Genomic DNA, 15641 nt, shown 5'->3' on the forward strand with positions numbered 1-15641 from the left:
GTACTACAGTAAATTGGCCCCCATTTGGGACTCCCCCGGAACTCCAGAATGCTTCAAAGATATCCTTGCATTTTCACTTACAAGAGCCAATGTAAACTACTGGGGACAAATTCTAAACGGATCGAACCTAAAAACATGGTCAGAGCTTCAAGAGTTGACGAACAACACACTATCCAAATTTAAATACTACCAAATTGTAAGCTGGTCCAAGAGTCTTCCCAATGTAAACGGAAATGATAATTTGGAAAAAGATATGGTCAAAACGACACGAATACCAAAAGAAGTAGCGAAATGGTACTGGGCCCTGATATCGGCTAACGATATAAACCTCAACATAGAAACACAAATATGGGGCAAGGACATTCTAACAGCAAATTTGGACCTAATTTGGGAAAAATCTGTGGCTAAATGCTGGTCAACTCTGAAATCCGCGGCCTTGAAAAGGAACCATCTGTATACAATCCATCGGGCATACTGGACACCAAGAAAACTCTCCAAATTTAAAAATGCTGGAATAAAGAAATGCCCTAAATGTGGAGAAGAAAGAGCAGATGACATCCACATGTTCAAAAGCTGCCCCCGACTGAAAGAATTTTGGGATCAAGTTGGTAAGACCTTGAGCACTATCCTGTCCAAACAACTAATTGTAAGTATAATTCTTATTCTTTTTGGGATTATAGATCCAGAAATTGAGGTGGGGCTCTCCAAAGGGCAAGAAAATCTCCTTTGTTGTATTAAAAGTCCTTGCAAGGAGAGAAATTTGTATTAAATGGATAGGATCTTCTAGCCCAACTCATGCAGACTGGCTGAACTCGGCTATAAGAATTAACAAACTTGATAGGACAGGAAATATAAGTAAGAGATTTCAATTCTGGGAAAGTTTTGAAAGTTTTCTAAACCCCAAATAAGACCTAAATAAGAGTCCTATGATTAACGCGATACATCTTCTGGTGGACAACTATGATACTTGTCGAGTAGTCAAGTTGACTAGCTCCCCTCCTTCCAAATCAGAAGCATTGGTATGTAACGAGTAAAGGAAACTCCTCAAAAATCAACAAGAGGAAGGAAAATTAAAACTCCCCAGGCAAGATAGATCGAGGGGCAGTGTCGGAAAGGAAATAGAGGCAGACACCTGAAACTCCGTAATCATACAGACATCGCAAGATGAGGACTTAAAAAAAAAAAAAAAAAGCTGCACTTAGAGCAAAAAATTGAGCATTGTCTGCACTTGCTGGTAAAAAAAAAGACACATATAGCAATCATATTAGGGTGAAATGATTACAGACTAGTTACCATAATGTGAACCTAAGCCCGGTGCTAACACTCCCTTCGCAGGACTACACACACACACACACACACACACACACACACACACACACACACACCTGCAAGTGACTACACCAATCGAGTGCATGCTAAATCACACCCATGTGCACCAACACCTGGATCTCCTGTTGCCCAAGACTTATATTTAGTGAGAACAGTCATGATCATGATATCAATTGATCAGTGAGGTTTGGCACATATTGAGCCAATGAATCCTTTTTGGGGGAATCCAAAATCAAATACACCCAAGAGGTTTGTAGGCACTGTTATCATACAATTGGTCCAGGTAATTTACATAGTCCAAGGTATACATCAACAATGCTCCTACTATGATGTCATGTGACTATGTAAACAGACACTCCAGCATCCTCTGAGGTAGGCGTAATTTAAACCATTAGAATATAGACTGCTAATGTGATTAAAGAGACTCATGCATTAATCTCAGAACAATCCCAAGGTTTTAACTTGGTTTGAAAATGTATGGGGATGATCTCGCAGAAAGGTTCAACATTATCGGAAAAGACAACTACCCCAACCAAAGATGTGACGTCCCAAACATCCAGTCCAGACCTGTTTCGGAGCAATGTTTGGGTCTTAGTTTAAAATGATGGCTCACTCACCTTGAGAGTTCTGCGACAGAATGCCAATTATTGTTACAAGATTTTTCCCCAGTAAATGCAGGTCAGCAACTGGGCGATAATCAGTCCAGATCTCTTTCTTCGGATATGTTTTTGAAAGCGAAAAAACCCTAGCTTTCCTCAGATTACCAGGGAATACACTAGATGTAATTAAATAGCTGATCAACTGCCTAACAATAGTTTCAGCATTGACTCTTGTTGACATGGCTGTAAAAATATTTGACCGTTTATAAGAGTAAAAATGTAGATTTATAGAATCCATCTGAAGTACATTAGAATAATACTCTTCTAAATTTTCATCTGCAGTGGAACAAAATTAGTTCTGATGCAGGAAGAGCTCAATGTCAATTAATTAATGAAAGAAAAAAGAATTAAAGTTCTCTGTATTTTCTAGCGATGCAATTATTCGGGAAGTGCAGAAGGCAAGAAAAGGTTTTGCGCAGTTTGAAAGATTGCTTGGATTTTGTTAACAGAAGACAGACCCTTGGTGGAGCAAAAGGGATATTTTTTGCTTCAAAGATAATGTTTCGATCAGTGATGGAAGTTGTGAACAGTGGAAGACTGGAAGCACCCCAGCTACATCCAGCCTTTAGGCAATGTTAGGTCATATTTGATAGAGTATTTAACTGCGAGACCTACTATTAGCAATCAATGAGGCTGGTGACATTTGAAAATGGGGGGGCGTAAAAGTTAGCTATGACTTTTTTGTAGCGAGCGAAGTAAGCAAGCTCGATGGATAAACATAGTGTTTGGGGGGCTCCGCCACCCCGATAAAAATTTGAAAAAAGATTGGCAAATGGTGCATTTTAAGCAACTTTTAATAAAGAATTTAGTAAGAAAACAAGAAGCTTTGTAAAGCAATTGTGAATGTGTAGTCTTAAAATATTTAAACACATTAAAAACTGCTCCATATCTTACTGTATTAATATGTTCAACAGTTACTGTAGTGTGCAAATTATACAGTTTGACAACTTCAGGTCCTTTAAATTGTGTGCGTACCTACTGTCTTGCATTCTGTGTGGTATCGACATTAGAAGAAAATGCTCTAGTCAGGATTGGGACAGCACCCACAGCTGCTGGCTGCAAATAGGTCCTGTAGAAATATTCGCAGATAGAGCTTTAAGTGGGATGAAAACGTGGGATTTCCTAAAAGGGGTATGGCTTAAACATGTAAACTAAATTCCTGTGATGTCCATAATGTCCCGCTTTTAGAGTACACGGGGAAAAGGCCTATCTTGGACCAACGCGCTTGCCGTCGTTCAGGGTTCTCCGTACATGGGGACCTTAGTGCTATGAACAAGGAACGATTGACTTAAATTGACAACAATACCATCACATATTACTAAGTGGAAGTACAGAGAGGACGTGAAATTCTATAGCACGACTCCTAGATACAGCGCTCATAGTGCATATTGGTGCGAATTGGCGGTCCAACAAATCAAGTTATCCCTTAAAGTTGGGGGCCAAAGTATCCCTTCAGAGGACTCCTCTCAAATTTGACTGGAAGAGATCCAAGGATGATACTTTCTAAATAGATGGTTGCCGCTTCTCTCAAGAACGTATCTGGAATATTCCTTGGATATTGTGGTAGAGCGACCTTTTTCGGGCGCTATTTGATTTTATGATACGTATGATACCATATTGACTGTGAAAGAGACATATATTGAAACATAGTCTTGATAAAGGTGGTGCCCACAGAGCAATTCACCGAAACGCGTCGACGCAATCACTCAAAGTTAATTCAAGGAACTACTTTGTCAGCACTCGTTTATTTTTACTCTGACCCAGTTACAAAGATTCCAATGAATGAACATCCTGATGAATCAGATTAACATCACGGGGATCAGTCTCTTTTCATGTTTATTGTGCATAATTCTGTATATGTTTTTACTGAGTAGGATATGATTTAATGTATTAATTGTATTTATACTTTACTGTTTTTATATGATCAAGAATAAATTTGTATTTTGAACGAATCACGTTTTTATATGACCTTATAATCAAGTGGTATTTGCATTTATAACCATTAGATTATCTCTGTGACAGGATGTGAGTAGATTTATGCAGTGAAGTGTGAATGAGTGTATCTGATTGAGATGCTGTGAGCAATTCGAAGGGAATCACAAATTTTTACTTGTCATTGGTACCCTGTCCCTTGGATAGTTGGGCCATTCCCTTTTTTCTTTACACGTCCATAATGTTCCACCCGACCAGAAATTTGGTTTTTCTCTGAGCCTTCTTGGGGTACTGTATTTCTCTTTCCAGAATGTTCCTCCCCATTCCTCTAGGCACCCGTACCTCCTCGCGCACCATGCTGTATTGTGACGTGTCAGCTGGCATTCTTGAATGCCAGCTGACAGATTGTCAGTTGAAGAAAGCTGTTGGGGCGTTGATGCGCTGTGTTCTACTATGCTGTCCGCCCGCTTCTGCTGTGCTGTATTCTACTTGAACAATAAACCAATTACTAAATACTTCTGCGTACGATTATTCCTCATAAGAATGGCGATGATCACAGCATATCAACGAACCAACGCGTATGGTGGCTTTCAGCTTCAGCCTTATCTTCTCTTATCTTCAAGTGGCTTCAAGCAGTCTACGGAGGTACCGGTGTGTGTGTCCTCTGCGCCTAATGAGCGGTTGGAGTTCATTCATGAGGTAACTCTTTCCTCTGGCTTGCTCTACCCAAGAGACTACCTTGCCACTCAAGTGCACAGGGTCCTGGAACATTACTGTGGAGATTTACTCCCCTGTCGGAGCAACTTTGTGCGGTGTCTTTGCCATCCCAGTGGCAGCCCTCGCCTCAGTGCTGGTTACCTCATCAACGACTTTCCACGCATTCTGCGCAACATCCGAACAGCGACTCGCGGCTTGTATGAGGTAACTTTGACTTTGGGCGCAGTGCTTCGCCTGCGGCGCTTGTAGCTGCGGATTCTACACTGCACAAGGCAACCGTTGAGGAGACCCTTTGCTCTGGCAGTTCTCCTCAAGCCACTTCTGTGCCATCCTTATTGGTGACTTTTGCATCCAACGCTGCCCTGCTCCAGAGACGTCTTTCACACGCAGCTGCGTTCCTTACCTGACACTTTCCTCAGGTCCAGTTTTTAATTGTTTATGCGCACCAAGTACGTAACCACCACGCTACCTGAGTCACAAGCCAGCATCACGCTTTGACGGCTTCCACCTCAATTTCGTGAGGAAAGACCTTCCTACCGAACGCCACCTAGTGGTTAATTCTAGCATTGTAGTGACGGCAGGGCTCTACTTGTGCACATTGCTGTGTTAGCATAGGCTTATTAGAAGCTGAAACGCCATTACATCCTTTCTGCTGCTTTTGCACACAACACTGCATATAACTGTTGTTGTAAGTTAGGCTGCGTGAATAACTTCACATGAGAATGGCTTCTTGTCAACATCCCTAGACTTACATCTCGACCTTAGTCTGCACAGGGAGTGCTGAAGACTCCAAGGTTATCATAACAATGTTAGCTGTTATTCGGGCTGATCGGCCCATGCTTAGACACAACATACACGCAGCTGCAGCTAACTGAAATTCTGGCGCGGTTTAATATTGCACTGCATGCATGATTGAGGCACTTGGAGAAAATCAGTTTCCAGAGAAAGAGCTTTTGCAGATAAAAAACATGGAAAACAGCAACAGAAACAGGGGTCATGTCCTGCATCATCAATACCTGCGTCTGCTGAGCGCACATATGATTTGCGCAACCGCGCTAGTATTAAGTCACCTGATCGTTTTCAGGTTCCTGACCAATGTTCTCCTCGCTCTTTGCAGGATACATCGGTCTCACCAACCGGTGCAGGAGACAGCGGCAGAGGTCGGGGTGCCCAACAGAGCCGTGAGCAGCCCCGCAAGACGGAGGGTAAAGGCAAGCAAGACGACTTTCAGTGTTAATGTTCCCAGTTTCAGAAGAAAAAAGTTGCCACTTTAACTGCAAGGTATGCCACGGATAGTGAGAACACAGCTTCAGAACCTGATGTGGGCACTGATGCTGCTAGACAGCGCAGCAGAAATTACAGTACTGCGGGAAGCGTTGCATCCATTTCTGAAGGTGACAGCAACTGACATGTTCGCTGCTGTTGAGACAGCCGACACTAGTGTGGCTCCCCCTGAAAGACTTTATGAAATAGTCCTTTTGATTGAAGGTGACATACAACGTACTATAAAAGGGGTATTTTGGGAGAATCTAACCACTACCTATGACATTTTGTTGGCGGAGGCTGACTGGCCCCCACCCTTCATTCTAGCTGCTCCGAGAGGGGAGGAGGTTATCCTCCCTAGTTTCACTCACATGGAGCCGAAAGAGTAGGCGCTGCATTTTGCAGAGGAGTGGGCTAAGGTGCTTGCACCGGCATTGTACCGTACTCAATGTGGATGGGACAAATTATCCCCCAGACATGAGATACCACTGCAGTCTATGCCACAGCCTTAACCCCAATATCCCATGCGACGTGAAGCAAAAGCACCCGTGGCAGAAATCCTTGAGCAATTGGAATATCAAGGGTAGATTGAAACTTGTGTGTCACGGATGAATAACTCTCTTTTTACTGTGACCGAGCCTGACGGCTCGTACCGTTTGGTATTGGATTACCGTCATTTGAACTCTCCTTGTCAGACCTGCGCTGTACAAAATGCTCACAGTTCGGCCCTTGTGGATAGTCTTGTGCGTAAAAGGTTTAAGACCACACTTGACATAGCCAATGGCTTTTTTAGCCATAACCTGTCCTCTATTAGTAGTCAATGGACAGCGTTCACCTGTGGTGGTAAACAAAAACAGTTCAGAAGATTAGCTATGGGCTATAAGAACAGTCCTGGCGTCTTTACCGCCCTATAGTCTCTCTTGTGGAGGGGCTCGACCCAGATGCGTGCTCGTATGTGGATGACATCTATCTCACAGATGACAAATTATGGATGCATCTGTGTTGCGTTGACCGCATCATTTGTTTGTTTGCGGACTTCGGTTACAAATTTAACTTTGCAAAGTCACACATTGCAGAGTACACAGTGTTGTTCTTGGGCTATGAGCTCAACAATGCGGGTCGAGTATTAGCACCTCACTTCCTGGAGAAATGCGCACAGCTGCGCGCTCCTACAAATCTGAAAAAATGACACTCTTTATTGGTTTTTTTTAACTTCGGGCGTTCTTACATTCCCAATTATGCCAAGCGAATCAAGCCGCTTCATGCCTTGATACAACCTACTTTCACCAACTCTTGCTGGCTGCCTGAACATACAGCCATCTTGCAATATTTGCAGGCTGATCTTCTTGAATCTAAGTTCTTACTGACGCGTGACAACCACACCAAACTGGTAATAAGAATTGTGCCTGGGGCGGAGGGTTTCACGTACCTGACTTTTAATGAGGGTGACACAGTCCCAATCGCTTACAAGTCACACTTGTACACTTTGGCTGAAATGCGGTTTTCCTCTGTGGAGAAAGTCGCTGGGGAAACGCATGTTGGTTGTTACACCGTATCCTGCCTTGGAGGCAGTGACGAAAGCCAGTGCACCAAATTCAAAAGCTACAATGGGCCACATCCTTGACATCTCCGGATGTCACTTTCATTTTTGATTCCTCTTTGCAAACTCAAGAGTTCGTGCAGTATGAGTTTGTTCATCCGGCTCCTTTGACCATGCGTCCGCTGGAGGATTTCATTTGTATCATTTACACTGATGGATCGGCGCAACCGGCGACGGCTTCAAAGCATGCGTATTCAGTGGCCTGCGCAATAGTGGTTGGTACAATGGTGAATGGAGAATTCAAGTCCAATGTCTTGCATATACAGACATTAGGGGACTGTACCGCCCAATTGGCAGAGCTACGTGCTCTGGTGCTTGCACTGGAGTACGCTGACCCTAGTGTGACTACTCCTATTATGAGTGACTCTTACTACTGTGTTCAGTCTTACAATGACAATTTATTTTTTTGGACTCAAAATGAATTTCGTCATTCCAAAGGTAGCACAATCAATCAAAAAATGCTATGGGTACGAGTGGCTGAACTAAAAGAACGGCTGCCACTCGTGTTTGTGATTCATACTCTTGGTCACCAACACGTGGGGGTACACACTGTTGATAACTGTCTTGCTGATGAAGCAGCGAAGACAGCAGTAGCAACATATGTAGTAGCAGCAGTTGCACGTTCCAAAAGTAAGATTGATGATGACATCTTGGCAGCCATTGCTGCAACAGAGAAGGGAGGTAATTACCCGAAAGGTTTCCCTTCCAGATACTCCTATCATTTAAGTCAGATAAAGTTCCCTGTGTGAGAATTAACGATGTTGGTGACAGATTGATTCCCAACGCGGACCACAGGCCCTCCTTGATAACTGCTGCTTTCGAGGGTATGGCCTCGGCTCATGCTGGTGTTTCTGCGACAGTATCTCTTCTACAGCAGCGTTACTGGTGGTGCGGATTGTACAAACAAACGCGTGATTATGTCCTTCATTGTGACATTTGCCAGCAGATTAAACCTTCTACTGCTGCACGCATGCCCCAGACGCAGTTGTGCATATCTAATAAACCGCTTAGGTGCGTTTATTTAGATCACTGCAGTCCTTTCTCCTCTGATACTGCGTATAAGTACATCTTAGTTGCAGTGGATTCGTGCACACACTTTGTGTGTGGCCGGAACAGAGTCATAAAGGATTTGCGTGTCTTTGTGGGAATTTTTGCATGCGGTACCTTTCATTCGGACCAGGGTCCAGCGTTCGCCTCTAAGGCGTACAAAAATGCCATGCGTTCATTGGGGGTCCAAGTCAAATTTTCGTCTCCATCAAGACCTGAGGGTAATAGTGTTGTGGAGCAAATACCGTGACTTAAAGCAATCCTTGACAGCTAGGGTCTTAGCTACTGGTAGGAACTGGCTAGCCCATCTCTATAACATTCAACATGCAGTTAATAATCTCCCTAGAAGGTCTCTGTGTAGGCGGACCCCATATGAAATGCTCTTTGGCATCAAAATGTTTGTTCCGGACCTTGAGGGTCTAGACATGGCGGCGTCTGCCACACCCTTTGACGTAGATGAATATTCTGCTGTGTTACAGAATCTACAAAAGACCAGGGACAGTCTTGCAAAGGAACACTTACCCTCCACAACTGATGCTGTGCTTCAGATTCCGGTAGTTGGCTGGCTACCATGAGTTGGTAACCTGGTCCGTGAGAAGGTGGAAAACAAGAAGGAGTTCGGCCCCTCATATCGTGCACTGGTTCCTGTGCTTGGCATGCAGGGTACAAGAACAGTCATTTTACCTCCACTTCCTGGTCGGAAGGAAAACAGGTACATCTCCATTGACAATGAGTGGCCGATTCTTCTTAGTATGACACCTGCGGTCTCTTGTCCAGCAATGCTGAGAAATTCTGTTTTGGCTCCGGCACCTACCACCATGCCTGACGTTGCCATCGAGATGAATACAGTTTTAAATCTTGTATTGCATCCACCGGCTGGTGATCCCCTTGATGATACTGAGTATACTTATCCCACAGACTTGTTGATGCCCGATTTACAAACATGTGCAGTTAATCAGTCACATTTTTCTTTTGACACTGACTCTAACACATCAAAGTCGCTATCAAAAGTTTTGATTTTTGCTGTTTGGTTTAAAAAAAACATTTTGATACCCCCTTGGACTTACATTTGGCTGGTGCTGTTTTTGATTTTTTTATTCATGTCAATTGGGTTTGTGGTTTATTTTTTCGGTTTTCTGAATGGACATTATGTTAAGGAAAGAACTTAGATTTAGAATTAGATTAATTGATGGAACTTTGGCACCCCACTCCTCATCACACATCATGAAGAGAGATCAGACTTTTTTGAATATCATGGCTTGGCCTGTATTAGATGGGATTGTGTGGAATGCTGTTAAATTTCAGATACATGGTCCTACAGAGGTTATAAATGTCCCCAATGTACTTCATGTTTCTATGGGGGATGCAGTAGAACAGAATATACACTCTGATGATTGGGATGTTCAGGCCGTTGAGGCTCTGTTTTCTGATTTGAAATATTATGCTGCCTTTGATGCTGAAGAATTGTACTTAGACTCAGTCAATTATGCAGATTTATTTTGCAACCAAGATTATAGCAATCATTTTCTACCTAAAGCAAACACGTTTAGAAATGTGGTTAATTACACACAGTGGAAACATTGTCCAGCTCCCGTTGAAGGCAGCTTGAAAACTCTTTTACAAAAGTTTTCTTATTTTACTGATTTTAATCAATCTAATCCTGACGCATTTTATTTTAAGATGACTGCTAAGTCCTCTTCCAAAGTTAGACTCACCCACACAAAATTATTGTATTTGAAGTCCTTTATCGATCAATTAGCTATAGGGGTCTATGAGCTTTGGAAAGATGCTATCAATCTTAAATCTGTTTGGGGTTCTAAAAGCTGCCAAGTGCAAGGCACTGAGGCTTTTCATCGTGCATGTCTCATCCCGAACCATATGTTGTTTTTGAATTCGACTATTTCACAAACCACTTGCTTTGGATTGGCCACATCTAAAAAATTAAATGCTCCTTCCATACCAAATTTAGGAGAATACCCTACATGGTATAATCATACCGATAAGTCCATTACTGACTTGCAGTCCCTGATATTAAATTCCTCTTTCAATATTTCTTGGATCCTGAGGTTCCGTGGTTTTCGGGACCGGACTCCATTTTGTTTGCGTTGTTCGAGACGCCATTTTTGTGTTGCCCTCACGTAGGCCGTGGAAGTAAACGAACGAACAAAGTTGCATGGGCTTTGTTGTTCATGTACATATTAACATGGCCTTTTCGACTTGCGAGTGAACTGCAAGATGCTGACCCCGTCACCTGAAACTGACCCTTCCACGAAGCCAATTTCTCTAGTAGATGGTTGTCTGAAATTGGCAACCAATGTTCAGGATATCGTTAACTTTTAGTTTCTTGCCCATATCTTATCCTACTCAACTTCTGAATTGCTCCTTTTCTTATGTCTTTTCATTACATGGGTAGTGCTTTCAATTATGGGTTTTTTCCGGCTCGTGGTAATCAAATTTGGGACAGTCCTAATAATTAACTTGTGGGTTGGTACAATGTAAAGTGAGCTTCTTGGAATGTAATAATGTGTGTAAAATGTACTTGATTCGTCAGAATTTTCCGCAGTGGGTGTGCATTTGTAATGGGCTGAAATTGTGAATATAAGGTGATGTCTTGCTCTACAAAAATTGAGCAGTTTCCTGAGTTGTACACTGTGTTGTATTGCTTGGTTTACTGTTACTAGCTGCAGCTAATAAATTTGATCTCTGACGCTACCTAGAAGTATTCCGTGTCTCTGTTTGCCAGGACAGGGGAACCCGAAGACTTGGGGCGTGTCCCTGACGCCGCTGGGTTCTAAGATAACCCGGTTCTTCAGTTGGCGCCCAACGCCGGGCGACATCAAGCGGTACCGGTCCAAGCCCGAGGATCATGAGGAGCCACGTGAGAAAATTCTGGAGGAAGGCCGCCACTTCATCGACCCCTGAATGTCGACGTGGACCGAAGGTTTTTGCTGCGAGGCTTCCCGCTTGCCAATGGCTACGAAGGACTGCTGCCCTGACTGTCGCCCTGTCTTGGACCCTCGATTGATTCTTTGTAGAGCGGGACGATAGATGGTCTTCTGGTGGCGTGACAGATATTTTGGTTAAGTATAAGTGGGTCGCTCCCACGACTTTGTTTTGATTCTTGGTTTGGTTTGATTCGGTTACTGCAGCAATCGAAGCCGAGGGGCGAGTGTATTTGCGAGTGTATCGATAGTTGATAACCCCTTGAAGTTTGAAGCTAGATTAGTGAGCTATAAGATGCCTGGTCTTAGCAAAATTAGGAAATGGTTTAGTTGTGGTTGCAACAGGGATTCCCGACTAGAGGATTCGTGTCCGATACCTCCGGTTGGAACTCCAACTTATGAGCTCTATTCAAAACACGGAGTGGGTCCTATTACTTATAATGAAGTGTGGGTCCGCTATACTAGGAAAGATGGTGTCTTACGATGGCCCCAATATGGTAGTTTCAAATTAAATATTTTAGACAATCTGGAAGTTGCGCTATTTAAGAAGAAAGCCCGGCCGGCAATGTTTGACTCTTTCCGCTTCTGGCGAAAGGAAGCCAAACAGCGAGAAATTAAGCAAGCAAAAAGAGATAGGAAAGATAAGAATGTGTCAGTACTACAAGCTGCTAGGCAGTTTAAGGAAGATGGAGAAGAGCGTGCGAGTGAAGTCTTAGATAGACAACGTTGTATGGCCATAGATAAATGTTATCCGGCCTTGCCGTCTTCTCCGAAAGTGATTGAAGACCTTGAAAAAGATCCTTTGATCTCTCATTTACTGAGATTGCCACCTCCTTATGTGCAGGGTGCTACTGCGCCTCCATTACCCCCGGTTGCTCCACCCTTTGTTGTTCAACCTCCTGCTGTTGTTCAGCCACCCGTTGTTCCCCAGATGGTTCTCCCTTCTACTGTGCAACCCCCTCTAGGGTCGCCAGCTTTGCTACCAGCTTTGCCTCAAACTCCTTTGCCTTCTACTTCTGAACCTATGACTTCTACTGTTCTTGTTCCTACACCTCTTTTGCCTCAAAATACTTATTCTCCTGTTCTTATGTCTACTTCTTCTCCTTCTGCTCGAAAACGAATGACTGAGACTGTTGTTAATCTATTGTCTCTATTGTTTAGGTCATTGAATATGACCCCTGTTTTGGAACGTAAGCAGAGTCGTAGTCAGCTTCCTAGTTCCGAGGAACGGACAGTGTTGGATTTGTTGGCTCGTAGGTGGATTATAAATGCTCCGAGGTATGATTTGCCAGCGGTTATGGATGTTTTCTTTCAATGGGAACCGCCTAAGCAGAGGTATGTTTTTGATGTAATGTGTACTTTTCTGCGTCAAGAATGGGAAGATAATGAGTTGGGTCCGATTCCGCAGGATGTGCTCGATGTTCAGTCAGAGTTTGCTAAAGGGGCAATAGTAGAATCTGATGTTACAGATGCCGTAGAGACGATAGTTGCTTTCAGATCTAGGCTTCCGCCTCAGACATTGCATGAACCTGATTCCTCCGTTAGGAGAAAAGTGAAGCAGTATCCCATGAGAGAAGTTCCTCCTGTATGGAGAGAGGCAGTTCAGGCTAATGTTAATCAGGGTATTCAGGCCGAACCGGCTCATTTTCAGCGAGTATGGGTACATGTTCCTTGGAAGAGAGCAGAGGTCTTGGCTCTTAAGCAGACCTTACCTGACCCTCGTAAGAATCCTGCTGGTTATTACAAAGAATTGACTCAGACAGTAGATGCGTGTATTATGAATTTAGCCGACATTGATATGTTGATGGGTAATGTAGTCCCTCAACCTTTGTGGGCAAAGATTCGTCATGAGAATCATGCAGTGAAGTTAGGAGATACGTGGGCGAATATTGTTGCTGCAGATGGTCGACAGGTGGGAGGTGCTAAACCTGAACCATTAGTTGCAGAATTACCTGGTAGAATTATTAATTTAATGAAAACGATGATGCCCGCGTTACGAGTAAATTGGGATAAGTTAGCAGCATGTAAGCAGAAGAAAGACGAGAGTGTGGCTGATTTCGTCACTAGGTTTGAAGAGACGTTTATTGATCATAGTGGTCAGGATATGAGTACGGAAGGTGGTCAAAGGTTATTTGTGGACAAATTTGTCTTTAATTTGCTTCCCGAACTTTCTAATAAGTTGAAGGACTCTGAGAGTTCATGGGCTGTTTCTTCGTCGGCCCAGATATTGGCTACTGCACAATATTATGAAAATAGGGATAAAGATGAGAAGGATAAAGCTGAGAAGAAAACTAAAGATCTAAAGACGAAGGTTCTTTTGCAGCAAGCTTATCCACCTCGTACGAATCAGCCTCAGTTTCAGCAACCTCCACAGTTTCAGAGATTGCTACAGAAGCCTGAGTCTTATGCTCTGCGATTCTTTCCTGGTCCTAATCAGTGTGCTTATTGCAGAGAGGAAGGTCATTTCAAGAATAATTGCCCGGCTTTGCTACAGCGTGCGAATGGTGTATCTGGTCAGAGAGGTCGTGGTGGTTTCCAGCAAGCTCCTAGGGGTAGGGGACGTGGTGTGTTTCCCCAAAATGAGCGTTCCTCTCCCCCTCAGAATTCTGCGAATTATTTTGATAGACAGAATGTTCCGAGTGGTCAGTCTGCCCAGTACTATGTTGAGGATTACTGTGTTGAAGGTGAGTGTGTTGGTTATAATGATAACTAGGATAGCCAAGGACAAAGTGAGGGAGTAGTGTCAGTTCCAGTAGACCAGAGTGGGCCTTATGTTGCGGTGAGTACATCCGGTGTGGTAGAACCTTTTCTTTTGGATACTGGTGCGATGAAGAGTTCTATTATGCACTCTAAACTTCCTGGCGCACCTTTGTCTGGCTTGACCAATGTTTCAGTAGGATTTTCAGGCGCCCCAGTTCGTAATCCGGTTTCTAGTCCTTTGTCTCTTTCTATTGGTCCTTGTGAATTGGAAGCTCCACTTATTCTAACAACTGGTTGTGGTGAGAATCTGTTGGGTTTGGACTTACTGAAAAGGTTGTATGCGACATTACATTGCTCTCCTTCGGGAGTACACCGTACTTTAGGTAAGAGAGTGATTTCTCCAATGTATTTGTCTAAAGATTGTCTTCCACTGGAATTGCGTTCGCTTCCTGATACGCTTTGGGCTACAGGTCCAAATGATGTTGGCCTTTTGCAAATTCCACCGTATGTTGTTTTACCCTCAAGTCGAATGCTAGGCTACCTCGTATTCCACAATATAAGATATCGAGCGATGGCGAGAGAGCTCTTTTGGCGATTGTCTATGATTTGGTTGAGAAGGGTGTAGTTGAAGAAACGAGAGGTAACGTGTGTAACAGTCCTGTTTTGCCTGTCCTTAAGCATACTGATGCTTCTAAGCCACCTGTGTATAGGTTTGTGATCGATCTTCGAGAGGTTAACAAGATTGTTGTGCCACAGTTTCCTGTTGTTCCTGATATCACTGCTTTATTGACTCTGATTCCTGCTTCGGCAGCTTGGTTTTCTGTCATTGACTTGAAGAATGCTTTCTTCAACATTCCGATTGCCGAGGAGAGTAGAGATATTTTTGGATTCTCTTTAGGAGGATGAAGCTTCCGGTTTAAGAGAGCTCCCCAAGGTTATTGTGAAAGTCCCTCAATCTATAGTCAGGCGTTGAAAACTCAGCTTGATGGTTTTGTGTTGCCTTCTGGTGCTACTCTTATTCAGTATGTTGACGATCTTCTGGTTGCTGCTGATGATGAAGAGATTTGTAAAGAGGCTACTCTTTCTTTGTTGCGATATTTGTCTGACCTTCATCATAAAGTGTCACCTTCGAAGTTACAGTATTGCCACCAAGAAGTGACCTACTTAGGTCATCTCTTGTCGAAGGAGGGACGGCGATTGACCCCAGAACGAATTCAAGCGATTTCGCAAATGAGTGTGCCATCCACACAGAGAGAAGTTTGTGCCTTCTTAGGTATCACATCATATTGTAGGCAATGGATTCTGAATTTTTCCCTACTAGCGAAACCTTTGTTGGCATTGACTCTTAAAGATACTCCGCATCCTCTTCCTTGGTCTGAAGAATGTCAGAAAAGTTTTTCTGAATTACGTGATGCATTGTGTTCGGCTCCGGTGTTGGGTACTCCAGTCTAC

Source organism: Lissotriton helveticus, chromosome 3_1 (genome assembly GCF_964261635.1).
Source record: "Lissotriton helveticus chromosome 3_1, aLisHel1.1, whole genome shotgun sequence".
Classification (NCBI taxonomy): domain Eukaryota; kingdom Metazoa; phylum Chordata; class Amphibia; order Caudata; family Salamandridae; genus Lissotriton; species Lissotriton helveticus.